We start from the raw sequence: 18,741 nt of genomic DNA, 5'->3' as shown, positions 1-18,741 counted from the left end.
AGCCTGAGTATTGAGTCTCTGGACAACATCAGATAAGTTAGGTGCTAAGGTAGATTTCCATAGTTTCGTTATGGTGAGTCTCGCTGCTGTAAGGAAGTTGGCAACTATAGTTCTAAATTGAGGAGGATAGACATCTAGATTTAAACCTAGTAGGGCTAATTCAGGTGTGAGTATTTTTAGATTACCAGTGAAGGATGCATTATTCCAGAAGCTAGATAAGGTTTTACAATCCCAGAGGGTATGTAACAAATTGCCAGTGTGGGATTCACATCTCCAGCATATGGGGGAGGAGCTAGGGAATATTTTGGATAGTCTGTAAGGGGTCAAATACCAGCGGTTTAGTATTTTCTGGGCATTCTCCCAATGTTCTACACATGCAGAAGAAGAACTGTTAATATGGATGGCTTTTTGCCATTCTTCCCACGTAAAGGTTTGTGATAGATCCTTCTCCCATTTAATCATATTTAAAGTTTTGGTTTGAATTGGAAAAGATGAAAGTAGTTTATATATATGGGCTATGCCTCTCTTACCACTTATTTTATAGGAAGTGAAGAATTCCTACAGCGCTCTAGGGAGCTCCACACTTTTCTTTGGGTCAAAGTTTTTATTGAACGGTTTGGCTATGAGTTTATTCGTTATTTTATGTATGTCATCGGGTGATAGCTGATCAAAAAAATTGATTCCCTGTTTGGACCAGGGTGTGGTAGTAATTCTTACTTTACAGTAATCGATTACTCCTAGTGGTATTGGCATTAGGACTGGGTTACATGTTGGCTGTAATTTTGTTAGAGCAAACTTCCAGGCTGCCAGAGTAGCTCTAATTCTTAGGAAGTTGGGTGTATTAATTTTTGGTAGAGCATAGCAGGCCATGGAAAGGGAAAATAGATCCTTCCCTTTAGACACTTCTCGTTCAATGTTCAACCATAATTTATCATTTGAATATCTGAACCAGCATCTCATTTGATCAAGGAGTGAGGCGAAGTAATATAGGCATAAATCTGGGAGGTTTAGGCCGCCTTTAGCTTTAAACAATGACATAGTAGATAAATCAATTCTAGGTTTCTTTCCCAACCAGAACAAGTTGCTCAATTTCGAGTTAATTTGTGTGAAAAATTTAGTCGGTAATGGGATGGGGAGGGAGCGGAAGTAATATAGAATTTTTGGTAACGTCTTCATTTTAAAGGCTGCTATTCTTCCAATCCAAGATAGTTGTGTCTTTTTAATAGACTGTGTATCTTGAGTGATTTGAGTTAATAAGGAGGGATAATTTGCTTCATACAGTTTATTAGGTGGGTAAGTAAGTTGAATCCCAAGATAGGTAATGGAGGTGTTGTCCCAATTGTAGCTAGATTGTTGTTTTAGTTTAACAACTAGGTCTGGTGGGATGTTCATAGGTAGTACAAAACATTTACTGTGATTAATCTTATAATAAGAGACTGATCCAAATGTATCTAGGATAGCGGTTACATCTTCTAGTAGTGTGTCGGTAGCGGATAAAGTTAAAAGAACGTCGTCCGCGAATAATCCCAATTTATGTTCTATTTGACCGACCTTGATTCCTATGATATTGGGGTTAGATCTTAGAGATATCGCGAGTGGTTCAATTGCTAATGAGAATATAATGGGTGATAAGGGGCATCCCTGTCTAGTACCGTTTGAGAGACTAAACTGTTTTGATATACTTCCTGATGTAAATACCCTAGCAGATGGTGTAGTGAGACCAAATTTCTTAAGGGTTTCCGCTACATATCCCCAGTGCACTCTGTCGAATGCCTTCTCGGCATCCAGTCCTTGATGGGTTTTTAAGAGTTGGAAATATCTGGATCCTCAATCCAATTTTTTGTCTATATAAGATTGAAAGAAGTGACTGTGCTAGTAGAACCAGGACTTATGTTCAAGATTTTTTTTTAAATGGGAGAAAGGGGACGAGATCTCATTCGTCTCAAAATTTACGCCCAAAGCAGTGGCTTTAATCTTCATCATTTGATCTATCCATGCGTTTCCGCAATAGTCCGTCATATTTGGTTACAACTGGATGGTTTAATGTTTAACTCAGATTGGAAACTATATATGGGATTATAAAACGGAGTTCTCTACAGCCAGAAACCTATACTACACAATTGTAATTGTCCACATACAGATATACAGAACATAAGGAAAAAAAGTCACATCATCAATAAGCTCTTTTGATTATTTTTCTAAATATTTGTTAGTAATCATTGGACATTCTCCTCTGAAAGAAGAAAGGATGGTGTATTGAACAAACACCTGAATTTATGTAGTCAAAGGTTGCAGGGGGTGAATGTGAGATGATTGAACCCTACATGTATGCCATCACGCAAAATCCATGTACAAAAAAAAAGGAAGGTTTGGTGGGACTTTACATATATCATGTATGTTTTTTTTAAGAAATGCACAAAATCAAAGTTTTAAAAAGAGAGTATACCATACATAATTTTATTTAACATATATACATAAAATAGATTAAAACCTTGAAAGACAAATAACTTTAAAAACACTGTTACAGTATCCACGTTGTTATCCTGGCTGGGGGATCTGAGAAGTTGGCCTATGCATTTCGTGGGAGGACCCGCTTCATCAGGGCCTTGGATTTAGAGGATAATTTTTATATAAATGCATACACTGCAATAATAATGCATAGACAAGTATTATTGACAACAGCATTGTTCTTGCATGTTACCTAGTTTTGCAAACTACCAGTAATATATTTCATTTAAGTTATGATCAAAGAAAATTATGATCTAACAAATCCATCAAACGCCTGCTTTATACACTGTGACAAAAACATGGAAAAGGAGAAAGAAAAGGAAAAAGGGGTTGTCCAAAAAGAATGTTGCATACCCACATAATGAGGGATATATATGAGTGCATGGATTTTAACCATCCACAAAACAGAGTATATATAACTAAGAGGTAGATTTTCCTATTCAACTGTAAGATGTTAGTAACCACCTAGATGGGAATTTCCATTTAAATTAATAATAATAGCCTCATTTACTTGTACCAATAAGCACCACCCCCATAGGTGTCATCACCTAGTCCCTCTCAGCAGTCAAGCCACAAATCCCTGGGGCAAAAACATTTCTCATTGCTGCCTCTGAACACCAGTGCTGAGGACTTCTAACTGTCCAGGTAAGGATACCATATTCTTCTCCTTCACACACTTCAGCAGCCGTGAGTGTGGGGATGAATACCCCAACAACATAGAAGCGCACACCTGGATTAGCATCCTTTTTTGTATAAGCAGTTACTATTTTTCATGTGATCTACGAGCCAATTTAAATAGACTGTGCTGCAGGACAGATGACACTGCTCTCTGTAAGTCAGCGCTCCCACACACTACAGCGCGGGATTCTCTGTTCACTTGTCAGCTGTCAGATCGGCTGAATGCCAATTTCCAGATCTGATCACTCTTATTAGCTGCTTATAAATGCAGGAACCTCCCCACTCTGATGCCTGTATATGTTTATCATTCTCCCTCATTCATCCCACACATTTTATTCACCTAGTCTTAGTCCCCTTACCATCCTCAATCCTGAGATTTTTTATGGTTCTCCACACATTTTTAGGTAAAATACTGCAAAAGGCCAAAAGCACCCTCCAACAGGATCATTCCACAACTATTTTTATTAGCATGTTATTGCTGAGATATGCATTTAAAAGTTTCTATATCAATCTTATAGCGACATTGCAGCATGCCCTCTTTCAGTTTTATTTTATTCCAATTTCTATTTCATATATATGATGCTTTTTAATTTGAAAAGTTTCACATACAATTATGACAGTACAACTACTTCTATAATGTACATGAAATGATATCCTTCGTGTGATGGGTAAATATTTTTGTATGTATATGTAGGTACAGCTTTTTTACACAATACTTGTGCATAGCATTCAGTAAGCGATTGTTTCTGACTGTGACCCTTTAATTTCAAGTATTTATATATATATATATATATATATATATATATATATATATATATATATATATATATATATATATATATATTTGCTTTTATCCTTGTTTTTTATTACACTTTTCCAAACAGCCATGATGAAGTCCCCTGAAACGTGTTGGCCTCTCTTTATTGCTGAAACTTTAAGTAAAATACAAATTAAATACACCTTTGATCACTGGGTGCTCTTTTATCCTCATTTCTTCTACATTACAAGCAAAATCGACTATAAGGACGCACACCGAGGTAGCAGCCCAAGCCCATAACAGGGCTTATCACCACCTTTTTCCAAACTGGGCTGGAACTTCTGGAAACAAATTCTTTCCCTCTGTCCATACCCTACCAATCTACAACACTGACTGATAGAGTTCCTCCAGCGCGCTCTACACCCATTCTTCTTCACCAACTTCAGGCTGAAAATATATGCAAACATATTGAGGTTTTGGGGTTACTGAAAGCTGTTCACTTTGCTTAGTGAATAAAATGAAGCTCTCTGACTTGCTCTAGACCAGGGGTCTCAAACTGGTGGCCCTCCAGCTGTTTTGAAACTACAAGTCCCATCATGCCTCTGACTGTGGGAGTCATGCTTGTAACTGTCAGCCTTGCAATGCCTCATGGGACTTGTAGTTTTGCAACATCTGGAGGGCCGCCAGTTTGAGACCCCTGCTCTAGACGGTCATAATTACTGTTTTTTTCCATGACTTCCATTCTTCAACCATGCGCAAGCAAAAATACATTTTTTTTTTACCTTGCACATGATCATACAGTGAATGTTCACTACATTCACTAAGCTAATGGAAAATTCCCTTGCAAAGTGAACAGCCTATTTGCTTTTAGTAAATTAACCGCTTAGAGCAGGGCTCAAAATTTCAAGTCCTGAGCTACTAGCCAGGCCTCAAGAGTTACTCGCCACCAGTTGCCCCACCTAATTCATACACTGCCCTGCGCCTAATTGCACCCGTAAACACGCCCTCGTAGATTATCTCATGGAATGACAATGTTTTATGCAGAATCAAGTTACAAAATTAAATATTACCAACAACAACTTTAACAAAATGGAACAGGGCACTGGGGGCAGACCAGAGGGACGGGGCACTGGGGGCAGACCAGAGGGACGGGGCACTGGGGGCAGACCAGAGGGACGGGGCACTGGTGGAAGACCAGAGGGACAGGGCACTAGAACTGGGTCTCTTCCCCATTCTCTTGCTGTCTCCTCTGCAACTCCCATCCATCCTCTCTCTCTCTCCCATTCATCTCATCATCAGGAGCCTGTGTGTGCGGCTCCACGCTTGCATGTCCCCACTTCCCCCTTTTATTCAGGCTGGCAGAGAGGAGAGGAGCTGCAGCACAGTGAGAGGAAGTACAATCCACACAACTGCACAGCCATTGACACCATAGCACAGCGCACACTGACAGCGCACAGCACACATTGAGACCAGTCTGTTCACAGTGCTCAGGCTAAACTGTTGGACACTTACATAGAAGGCTGCCGCTGTCATGTCAGGGCAACTTTCAGTGAGCGCTGCACCGGAGTGGTAATTTTTGCAATCCTCCACCTCACTCATTACTTTCTGCTCTCCAGCTACATTGGTCGGGGCCCGGGGGAGGGGGGCAGGCTCAGAGAGGTCATACTGTTAGGTCCCATGGCTTAATGAGAATTGTAAGGAGAGCACATGTGTACTGCTCTGCCTGTGCGTGGCTCACCAGACCACTTTTCCCGAGCATGCACCTTTCCTCTTCGGCCGCCAATCTCATCTGGACTCTAAGTGTAGGCACAGATTGGAGGGAGATTGGTCATGCAGCCCTGTCATCACTCGCCCCCAGCTTAAATCCACTCGCCAAATGCTAGTAGGCGAGTGGAAATTTTGAGGGCTGGCTTAGAGTATGACTGAAAATAAAAAAAAAGCTACATTTTATAAAAAAACAAAACAAAGGAGCGACAGAGCACACCGACTCCTAGTGGAACACAGTTTTTCAATGAAAGATAGAAAGTGATAAAACACAATGCACACACAAGGGTGTGTAGAGAGAATTCAAAAAGCAATTAAAAAGTTGCCTTTTGAATTGTAGCCATGTGTTTCATGGGGGAGTCCAATAGCTAACAATGCGACTATATAAGCCATGTCCTATGACAGCACATGGCTGACCTGAAGAAGGAGGCTATGCCCTTTGAATCATGTTGTCTTGGAAACTAGGAGCATTCCCTGTCAGCTGGTGCTGCCTGGAGTGACGTGATCCTGTAGGCAGGCCCAGCCTTCCGTGATCGGAGGATGTCTGCTGTGGACGAGCAACTTGCGTGTAGCTCGTGGCGGCTGCATGCTGACACGCTCTCACGATCCACTGTCAGCTCTATGAAAATTCAGTCTGGAGCTCCGGCCGCCATGAAAATTTAACAGCCAGACATTGACCCTTGTCCATGTCCATCCTAAGCCTTTCACACATCCCAATCTTTGGACTGGTTAGTGAATGTGAACTTTCACATTACAGTTAGGGACATGGAAATAGGTTAGTATTGGAGACAAAGGGACACTGGGTTCACACCAAAGATCACAGTGGCTCACAGCAGGGATGTTCCCATTCACCTTTTCAAGTCCGATTCAGCACAAATTTAGTGTACCATGTACAGGGTGCAGGACTCAGGAGTGTGCTAAATACAGAGTGCAGGGCTGAGGAGGATGCTATGTACAGAATGTAGAGTTCAGGCGTGTGCTACATGGAGTACACAGTTGCAAATTGGCTGATTCTATGATAGATTGCATGTCATGAGGGAAAGTTCACGTTACTTTCATTGCAATACGTATCTCTTGCACACAGGTGACTGAGCCCATTCTGTGTAATTGTAGTTGAATTTCCTCCACCCAGGCAGCCCATGCACAGTGTACAGCCTGTCATTTACATGAATGGTTGTATGCTGCTGTATTTATGTTTATGATGGCACCTTTATAAGGAATACAGCAGCATACAATCATTCAAGTCAATGACAGGCTGCATCTGGGCTGCCTGGGTGGAGAAAATTCAACTACAATTACAGAATGGGCTCAGTCACCTGTCTGCAAGAGACCTGGCTTGTTTATAAAGAGTTGGAAACAGCGTTAGAATAACACCAGAGGACAAATTCCTTTTTTGAATCTATTTATTTTGTATTGCGACACTAGCAAAGTTTATGTCAAAGATGAGGGAAGCAGATGGATGGAGATCCACCATTCTTTTCTCCCTGTCAGGCCTCGTACACACGATGAGTCCAAACTGATGGAAACGGACTGAAGTTCAGTTTCATAGGGTTCACCGATGAAGCAGACTGATGGTCTGATGTGCCTACACACCATCAGTTCAAAAACCGATCGAGTCCAACTCGGTGACGTAAAACACGACAACGTGCTGAAAAAAATGAAGTTCAATGCTTCCAAGCATGCGTCGACTTGATTCTGAGCATGCCCGGGTTTGGAACCGATGCTTTTGTGCTAACCATCGGTTTTGACCTATCGGTCAGGCGTCCATCGGTCCAATTTTAAAGCAAGTTGTCTGTTTCTGGACTGAAGGACAACAGACCGATGGGGCCTACACACGGTCGGTTTGGACCGATGAAACTGAACTTCAGTCCGTTTTCATCAGTTTGGACTGATCGTGTGTACGAGGCCTCAGAGTCTCTGTAAGAGCCATGAGCCTTGTGCTGGCACAAAGTATATATACATGTATACTGTAAAACCTTGGTTTGCGAGCATAATTCGTTCCAGAAACATGCTTGTAATCCAAAGCACTTGTATATCAAAACATTTTTTTACAGGGTATAAAAGAGAAGAGAGGCAATAACTTGTTAAATGTTGAACGTTTATTAAATGTAACCATATTGCTACACTTAGAGGCTCCTCTCTTCTTTTTTTTATACTCAGTTGTGACATGACGTTACTCAAAACATATCAAGACATCGCTTGTATACCAATGCAAAATGTATTAAAACATTTTGCTTGTCTTGCAAAAGCTTTCAAACCAAGGTTTTACTGTATATATATGTACAAGTACAAGTATATGTACATGGAAGAGCTTTACCAAAAGCCTTGCTGGTGTCAGAATACACCCTGGATGGTCTTGTTCTCTGGAGCTGCCCTATGCATTAACACTATGCCACACTGCAGACACAAGCATGTGCTCTTCTTGCTGACAGATGCTGTTTCTCTCTCTCTCTCTTTAGACCAAGTGAAGGGAAAACTCACTCACTGCAGCCAGGAGCTGGAGAATCCTTCTGTTCTGTCTTATCCCCTCTAGCAGTTTGGGCCGAGCTGTGCCTCTCTCCTCACCCTGTCCTTTCCTCTGTGCGTCTCAGAACTCAAAAAAGTCAGGCGGGTTCAGAACTTTCCTATTGGCTGAGAAGGCAGCAAAGAGGCTGTATAGTAATCCGCCTCTAAAAATCTGCCTACCAGGTCTAGCTAAAGATCATTGTCTTATGAGGAGGAACCACTGTATCCCTCCACAGGGAGAAAATAGGACTCTCCAGTTTTCTGGCATCAGTACAGGATTTACAGGTAGAATAAAAAAAATAAAAAAAAACACTGACACATACAAGAAGTGGTATGTGAATTTTGGGAGTGCTTAAAGAATTTGTCAGGTGACCTATTTCTTTTGTATCTTCAAAAGAGCTTGAACAGCACATCTTGACTGCCTCAGAGAGTCCTTGCTGATGCAGTAGAACTACCTTGTTGCTGTGCTCAGTCTTGCCATGGTGTATGACCTGTGACATGAAACGGTCTTCCACAGCCTCACCTTAGCAGAGTTTGGCTTTTCTTCACCCAATTTTAAGCCTCCTACACAGCCATTTCAGGTTATGGCTATGTTTCAGCCTACATATGAAATTGATGATCATTAGTAGCTTGAAGGATATAACTGGTTAATCATACACCAGACTCTAATTCTACAAAATCCCTGACTGTGCAAGTGTACATGAAGAGACCAAAGGCCTAAACCCACAGAAGATGTGGTTATTTCTCCAAGATGTTTGGAACAACCTTCCTACCGAGTTCCTTCAAAAAGTGGAAGCATGTGTACCCAGAAGAACTGAAGCGGTTTTGAAGGCCAAGGGAGGTCACACCAAATACTGATTTGATCTGCAAACGTTTTAGGCTGGTGTGAAAAAATGCTGTAAATTAAGAATTATTTCAAAAATAGAAGTGTTATTAGTTTATTTTTAGCATATAACTAAAAGAAAAAGTAAAATGCTGATTTACTTTTTAATTTTTGTATATGATTAAAATAAATTGTAGTCCGATTGGTTTCTATGCAGAGCTGCACCAGATTCTACACGCTACAGTTTTTAGTAAATCTCCCCCACTGTCTTTAAAAAAGTATATTATGCTGTTTCACATCAGTCAGTAGGTTTTTCCTGTTGTTTAAACCATTTTTATAGATTAATGGATTTGCATTTTGGGCCTAGGTAGTCTAATTAGAATGTCATGCTGTACTGGATGACTAAAGCCTTATACAAGACCTAATACCAGTTTGGCAAATGTTGAGTAACATACTGAAAACCACAGTGGACACCAATGTCTGAGCAGCTTTGATGACAACTCTTGTAGCAGGATCAGGGCTAAACACAGGACAGAACACAACTCCTTTTTATTGCAGGTTATGGTGATGATTTGCAATATTTTCCCCTCTTCTTGTCACCTGAGAGGTCGTTGGCCCGGATTCACGTAGCACTTATGCCGACGTATCTCGAGATATGCCGCGTAAGTGTAAATGTGCGCCGTCGTATCTATGCGCCTGACTTTGAAAGCAAGATACGCCTGTAAATAGGCTTCATCCGACCGACGTAAGTTTCCTACGCCGTCGTATCGTGGGCGCATATTTACGCTGGCCGCAAGGGGCGCTCCCATTGATTTACGATTAGAATATGCAAATGAGTGAGATACGCTGATTCACGAACGTACTTGCGCCTGGCGCATTAATATACACGGTTTACGTAAGTCGTACGTCCGGCATTAAGTTAAACATCATAAAGCAGGTGTAAGTCATGTTAAGGTATTGAGCAGGGAACAGCCGTCGTATTTTACGTTGTTTACGTAGTAGTATGTGAATAGGGCTGGGCGTAGGTTACGTTCACGTCGTAGGCAGTGATTCAACGTATCTTAGGGAGTATTTCCGACGTGATTCTGAGCATGCGCACTGGGATGCGTCCATTTGCATGGGGTCACCTTTCATTTAAATGGATCACGCCCACTTCCACCTACTTTGAATTAGGCCGGCTTACGCCTACGAATTTACGTTACGCCGGCGCAACGTTGGGAGCATTTGCTTTGAGAATACTGTGCGATACGCCGGCGGGCGCATTTCAGGCAGTAGAGCCGCGGTGTCCCATTGTTTTAAATGGGAAGGAGCTCCAAAGATGCGACTAGCAGGACTTTTGGAACGGTCCTGCTAGCGCACCGCCTCAGTGTGAAATCACTCGGGCTTTTACACTGAGACTGCAGGGCAGGAGTTTTTCCAGGCGGTATTTAGGCGCTATTTTTAGCGCTAAACCATCTAAAAAACTCCTCAGTGTGAAAGGGGCCTAACTGGCCCATGTCAGTGGCTCAGATGATCAGTCGGAAATGCAAGCAGCTAGCATTTTCAGGAACACATGAGCACTAGCAGCCTCCTATTTTTGCACAGAAGTGAAAAGGGACATAAAAAGGCAACATCTCCCAAATGAAGCAGCTAAAGCCTGATGCCGCGTACACACGGTCGTTTTTTGTGATGAAATAAAAACAAAAAACAACCAAAAAAAATCGAACATGCTTCAATTTTTTATGTTGTTTTTTTTGTGTCATAAAAAATGATCGTGTGTGGGCTAAAACGACGTTTAAAACAAAGTTTTTAAACCCGCGCATTGCTCAGAAGCAAGTTATGACGCAAGCTTGAATGGCTTTGCAAGAGCATTTTCAGAAAACGATGGTGTGTGGGCAACGTCGTTTTTTAAAATGAAGTTTGAAAAACGTTGTTTTTTTTTTCCATGATAAACAACGTTTTTTTACAAGACAAAAAACGACCGTGTGTACGCGGCATCATACACACGATCGGACATCAAACTGACTTTTCCGTGAATTTTGCTCCGAATGGGCGTTGGCCGTGAACTTGGTATGCATACACATGGCAGGACTTTTTCACTCTACAAACACGAACGTAGTGACGTAATACACATACTGCTCTTTACCGCCACGCTTTGGGCAACTCCTGCTATTGTTGTCTGATCTTTAGCATTGGTTCTGAGCATGCGTGTTTGTACTTTGGGTTTGTCCGATGGAGCGTACACACGGTCGGATTGTCAGGTCAGTCGGAGGTTTGTAGTCAAAAAGTCTATCGTGTGTATGGGCCTTTAGAAATAAAATCACATACTAATTATAAACCTTAAAGGATATATAAAGGTTTGTTTTAAAAAACAAAACAAAAAACAAACATGTCATTCTTGCCTCCTCTGTGCAGTTGTTTTTGCACAGAGTGGCCATGATCCTACTCTTCTGGGATCCCTCAGCGGCGCTCCTGACTCTTCCTCTTCTCGAGTGCCGCACTGGAGAGTCTCTCTCCCTTGGGGCACATGTGCACGCGCGCTCCCGTGTCCATTGACACAGAAGGCAGGACTCAGGCCCACCCACTGGCTCCCACATAATTGTATTTGATTGACAGCAGCAGGAGCCAATGGCTGCAATGCTATCAATCTATCCAATCAGGATCCGAGACACGTGCTGGAGCTGGTGTGATTGTCTCCGTCGCTGGAAAGTCGGGTTCAGGTAAGTAAAAGGGGGGCTTCTGTGGGGCTGCTGCATTAGAGGAAGTTTTTCATCTTAATGCATAGGGTGAAAAACCTTAAGTGTTTACAACCCCTTTAAAAACTGTGAGTATATTTAAATAAATATCACTTTCACTGAGCTGTTTCAGATAACAAAGCACATGGCTACCTCTTAGGCTGCGTACACACGATCAGTCCATCCGACGAGAACGGTCCCTCGGACCATTCTCATCGGTTAACCGATGAAGCTGACTGATGGTCTGATGTGCCTACACACCATCAGTTAAAAAACCGATGGAGTCCAACGCGGTGATGTAAAAAGCATGCGTTGACTTGATTCTGAGCATGCGTGGGTTTTGAACCGATGCTTTTGCGTACTAACCATTGGTTTTGACCTATCAGTTAGGCGTCCATCGGTTCAATTTTAAAGCAAGTTCTCTTTTTTTGGACCGAAGGACAACTGACCGATGGGGCCCACACACGGTCAATTTGGACCGATGAAACTGAACTTCAGTCCGTTTTCATCGGTTTTGTCCGATCGTGTGTACAGGGCCTTACAGTTCTGTAATGTATCGTAGAGATATAGAGCCTGATGAAGAGGCACGCATGCCTTGAACGCGTGCACCGCCCCGTGACCTAACCCGGAAGTGACGCTCCACCGCCTGCGCTCCACGGTTGCGTTCCACCACGCTGTCTCACTGCGTCCCTGTATCTCTCTGTCCCACCAGCGCTGGATGCCACCTAGGGACATCTACAGATGCCGATGCCTTGACCAGCGGATGAATCGCACAGTGTTTCTCCCTTCAGTGGGAGTCTAGAGCATCTGTCCATCCCAGGATCCTAACATCAGTGGAGTCCACCTATCCCGGAAGTCAGCCACGGATGACACCCTATTGTGATATGCCTGTTTTCTGCAGTCTTGTGAGTAGTACCCTAATAAGAATTGTCCTGTTATTTGTGTTAATAAATCTAATACTATGCTTAGAGGGCGACGCTTTTTGTTCTCTTGTACTGTAATGTATCGTGTAATCAGTTATTGCTACAAGACTAAACCTTTTTATGGCTTTCTTTGCACCAACAGTGCCAAACTGCTACATTGCATTTTCATTTCAGAGGTATTTAATGTTTATTTTATTTTTTTTAATCATTATGCTACTGCATGCAAAGCTCAACTTTTATTGCTTCCTCCACTGGAGTGGTTATATAATAATATGAATACCTGGATGCTCGACAGATTTCAAAGCAGGGCTTTGATGCTGCACACAGAAAAGTCCAAGCAATCCCTCCCAGACAGCAAAAGCAAGCCTGCCAGGAGTTAAAAGTTTGACAACTGGAGAACCCCAGCTTGCCACACCATCTCAAAATTTACTAAGTATTCTTGCTTCCTAATATATACATGTTATTTTACAATCTATGCATGCAATTAGATGTCACTGTAGAAACAAAAACACTATCATACATAGTGCACATGTACTAATGGGTTAATAAAACTATATTCCTTCATATTCTGCAGTATCCTGGGTTACTGTAAAGATCTTGGAAAGATAATGCAGTAGCCCTGCAATTATCTGTGATCAAATGGAGACCCAAGCATCTGTTATCAGAAATTTAAAAAATATGAGCATAGTTTTACCTTCTACATAGTACTCCGAGATCCAGCAGGATTTCCTGCATAATGATGTGTGCAACCAACAAAAGGTTTAAGAAATTTGTATCTGAGCACAATTCAAGCAGCTGCATTTCGGGATATATTACTGCTTCAAAAATGAAAGCCGACAATGAGAGGTAGAGTAGGCCTCAAATCGTTTTGGACATTGAAAGATTGGCAAGATCACAGTATAAAGCACCATTATAGTAATTACAGAGATGTCACCCTTGTAAAACTTCCATCACAACAGTTTTTTTTCTGTTATAATCAGGGCAATCTTAGAGCAGACAAAACATTTTTATGCCATCTCTTGGTTCCGTCCCACAGTATCCTGAAGTAAATATGTATTACAGACCTGCACTAAAAGAGGCAATATTCATTTTACAAGAAAAATCAGTTTTCGGATGCAAAAAATCTGTTTTGCTAATTTTTTACCTATTGTATTTATCAAAAAACAAAGAACTACAGCATGCATGTTAAGGAACATTTACTCAATACAGCACTCAATATAATGGTATACTTTTTAGTCACTCTTATTAGTAAAGATTAATATTTCATGCACTGGTCCTAAGTGGTACTACAGTTAGCTACACTGTATGGAACTATACACATCTCAAAATGGAAGACATTGGTGATTTTGTTGTTCTCAGACAACTTGTAACATTTTGTCCACAAGTAGTAAACTATACAGTATTTACGCCAATATTGCACATATCCCATTATCAATCTAATATTTATCAGGGAGAGGGGGTGAGTAAAGTAATAAAACAATGTGATGAATACTCAGTAGTAACAGTGGCTAAAAACACACAGAAGCGATTACAGAATTGGGTTCCCTATTAAACTTACACAAGTTTACAAGACAGTGTGCCTAGCTGAATAGTATTTGTACATATTTCATATTATGCTATAAGAAACTGAAAAACTGAAACTAGGAACAGACCACACATTGCAGAACATGCTTTGGCACTTTGCTAAACTTTCTGCTTTGGCTTTATTAGAAAGTGGGACAGTGGTTGCTTTGCATCCTACTCAGTTAATGTCTTGGAAGTTACTGAGATTCCCCTCAATCTCGCTTGTTAAATTGCAAAAAAAGCCGCGTTTAGCCGCGTTTACATGTCGCGTTTAGTCGCGTTTGTGTCTAGAAGCAATTAAAAAAAAAAAAAACGTCTGTAAACGAAACGCTGCTAAACATGAATTGCCACGTTTAGCGCTTCAACTGCCTCTAAACACAGCTTCTGAACGCATTTTTTTGTGGTTCAAGAAAAAGCCTCTAAACACAACTGCCTAGAAATTACTATAAACAAACCAGTGTACATGTACTGATAAGATAACAGAGGAAAGTTCAGGAGCAGTTGAAAAAAATGCCCAACTGCTCCCAAATGTCCCTTTACCAGCAGCAGTGTACATGAGGCCTTACAGTAAATGTTATAAAATTGATATTAGCACATGTATAACATTCCATCACTTGAAATAATTCCCCTATTTATAGAAATTTGAAGGTCAACATCACATCCATTTTTTTTCATCTCACTTTATAATTGTAAAGCAGTGTGTTATATAGGAGAAAAACAATTACATTGTCCCTCTATCCTATGTAACATCCACCCTCCTCATAGTTGTGTGCACAGAGTGTGTCGGATGTGCCTGGACACACCCTAAGCACCCCATGTGCCATGCCTTACTGAGGCAAAGCAATTGCCCTGATGCTGTCGGCTTCTTGTCTCTCCCAGCCTGCCTGTAGAACAGAGCCAACAGAGTTTTGGGGAACTTCCTTTGAATCTGTGTTACAGGTCTGATAGGTGGAGATATAAGCAAGCAGGAGAAGCTGGGACTATACCAGTATAGCATAGTTTTTTCTAGACCATTAAAAACGTCATTTTTTACAACCCGAAAAACAGTCGTGTGTACGCGGCATTAGTACTCTTCCTGGTAAGTGATATTAAATCTTTTATAAATAGGCCCCATGTTTAAGATCCAGAGGGGAAGTGCAGTAGTCCAAGATATAAACTGAGAGCTTACATTTTTTTTGTTGATATGGGTAACTTTACAACATTTTCTTTTCTTCAGCTTCTATAAATAATTCCCAGAAGGTTAAGCTGGTCACAACTTTCCCCCAAATAGTTGTGTTAATGTGTATTCTAATACAAAAAAATAAAAAATCAAGCACAAAGTAACAGTCAGCTTTGTATCAGGATAAAGTTACACAGCATCAACTAAATAATAAGACACGATGTTAAGAATTTGCACTTAAATTTAGAAGGAAAAGTTTCAGTACTGTATACCAGAAAAGGATAAAAGGTAAAAATCTGATGCGACTGCAGACACCAAAAAGTGTTTCCACTAAGAAATAGAATAATAAATAGAACACTGTATTTGTATCAATATGAAATAAACAAATAAATGCCCACCAGAGGGTCTTGAACACAAAATAGAAAAAAACAAAACAAACCCAAAATAAGCCCCAATATTGAATAGATAAATAACAAATGCGTCTTGTGATAATCACACAAACAACAAACTAATTAAGCAGTAAAAAAAATGCACACACACACACACACACACACATACATACATACATACATACATACATACATACATATATTATATAGTGAACACAAATAATTCAGTAATACAAATAATGACAGTCCGTGACACAAGGCTAATCCTCTAGCACATAGGTGGCAAACACAAGGCCGCGGGCCGAATGCGGCCCTCCAGGCCATTTCATGTGGCCCTTACCCCTCTCCTGCAGCCCTCCTCTGGTCCTCCTCAACCCTTACTTTCTGCTTTTAAGCAATACATCCAGCTTCTTTCCAGCAGCAGCATATGGAAAGGGGGGTGCACTGTGATGTAAGGGAGAGTGGGGAACGCAACTTCTGATGGTGGGGTGGCTCTTGGCATCTAATGTAAAGAGAGGGGATGCGCTGGACATCTAATCTTACAGATACAACCGGCCCTTTCGAGGCAATCATAATGCTGATGTGGCCCACGATGAAATTGAGTTTGACACCCCTGCTCTAACACAACCGTGCCAAGGTGTCATAAAAAAAAAACACACAAAATACGTCCCAAAATTGTAAATAAGTTCAAATAAATGTCCAGAAAGAAACACTTGTGATATGACATAATTAAGGATATCCAGCTTGATGCACCACAGTGTCCACCAACACCAGGCATGCACACTCAACTCCAGATATTGACCTATAAATACTACAGGTCAATAAACGCTTTGTCAATTTCCGTACTTCCTTCCGCCTATCTTGCATGTATCCGATGCTGGAAGTTCCTCTTACGCGATCATTAGGGCAAGTGTGCACTTAAAAGAGGCTCTTGATAATTTATTAAAAAGTTTACTACACTAACTGAAAACAAAGAAATGCACTTGCATAACATTCAGGGCTCACAGACCCGTAAAAAGCAATGTACTGTAAACAGCAAAAGATGTATCTGGATAGTGGCTAACGACGTCACACCGAAAATATCGTTACCACTTTTCCATTCTATGCGTTGTCAGGAATCACGTGACTTCCTCAGGGATAGGCCCCATCCCTGTGTGCATGCCTGGTGTTGGTGGACACTGTGGTGCATCAAGCTGGATATCCTTGATTATGTTATATCACAAGTGTTTCTTTATGGACATTTATTTAAACTTATTTACAATTTTGGGACGTATTTTGAGTGTTTTTTCATGGCATGGTTGTGTAGAGAATTAGCCTCATGTCACAGACTGTCATTATTGTTTGTATTACCCAATCACTTATTGAATTGTCTGCGTTCACTATTCATTTATTCTGAACAATCTAGCAGGCGTTTATTTCATATTAATACTCATGCCCTGTACACACGATCAGTTTGTCTGATGAAAACGGACCGATGGATTTTTTCATCAGATATCCGATGAAGCTGACTTTCATCAGTCTTGCCTACACACTATTGGTTAAAAATCCGATCGTGTCTAACGCAGTGATGTAAAACACAACAACGTGCCGAGAAAAATGAAGTTCAATGCTTCTGAGCATGCGAAAAAAAACTATGGGGCCCACACACGATCGGTTTGTCCGATGAAAACGGTCCATCGGTCCATTTTCATCAGACGAACCGATCGTGTGTACAGGGCATTAGGGATTGAGCAGCGCAGCACTTGTTCTATTTATTATTTCATAACAGATTTAATTATTACTTGACACAGAGCATAAAAAGTAGTTCTCAGAACAGAAAAAAGTCACACTTTTTCGAACATAAAACAAGTAAGTGGTAGTCAAATTATTGCCAACCAGAAGAAGGAAAGATGAATATCACGGTGACCATCTTGGGAGCATAGTGATAAAAGTGAGAATGGGCACCTATGGCTAGACCGAGTCTGACTTTAATCGGACTAAACATTAAGAAAAGGTAGCGGTTCCACATTTAACACACAGTATCCATGAATTCAAACACTTTTGCAACATATCAAGCGATCATATTATTGCACTGACCTACTGCTGACCGGCTATCCATATTTTTTCTTTCACAGTCTGTTACAAAGAACAATGTATAGTGTGTGGCAAGTTTAAAGGGTCCCATATATACCTTATTTAAAGTAACCATTTTAAGAATCATATGCAATAATTAGACAACTATGACGTTTTTTAAAGTGCACTTCCAGTCTTTGGAAGTGACCATTGTTGCATAAAAAGTTTTCCAAAAAGTTGAAAACTTTGACCCAATAGTTATTTTTTTATGAATTTGTTTTCACCCATTAAACAAAAAGGGAACAAGCCTGCCATGTCTTCCAACAGCAAGTGACTTGTTGAATAATAGGCGTCCACCATTCTTCTCGATGAGCCTTTACCCATATTTGGCCAAATTTACTTAAAATGTGCCTGCAGTTTTAAATTCTACTGCCTTGCTTTCTATCTGCAGTAAAAAACATGATTTTTTTTAGTATGAAAAATTTGCCAGTGCTGCAAAAGAGGGCTACATGTTACCAGAATCCTTGAGATACTGAACATGTACAGTTCAATATACCATCCACTACTCACCATTATTAAAACACGTTATGATACTATAATGTGTACCATCTGAACAGCAAAAAAATAAAATAATAATAATAATAATAATAAAATACAATTTCTACTCAATCCTGCTTTGTTAACCTATGTAGAGTATACTTGCATTAACATAACATGCATGTTATAGCTAATGTTCTACCATGTGGTTTTTCAGATTTATTGATGATTATAACTTCTTTAGGTTAGGTTCACATATGAGCACGCAGTGGCTCACAGCAGGAGTTTGTGCGTCCTTGTTCATTGTTTCAGGCCAGATTACAGCCTGAATTTTTGGCTGAATTTAGTCCTGAAATGAACCAAAAGATG

The sequence above is a fragment of the Rana temporaria genome, chromosome 13 (assembly GCF_905171775.1).
Source record: "Rana temporaria chromosome 13, aRanTem1.1, whole genome shotgun sequence".
NCBI classification, from domain to species: domain Eukaryota; kingdom Metazoa; phylum Chordata; class Amphibia; order Anura; family Ranidae; genus Rana; species Rana temporaria.
This window is presented reverse-complemented; position numbering follows the sequence as displayed.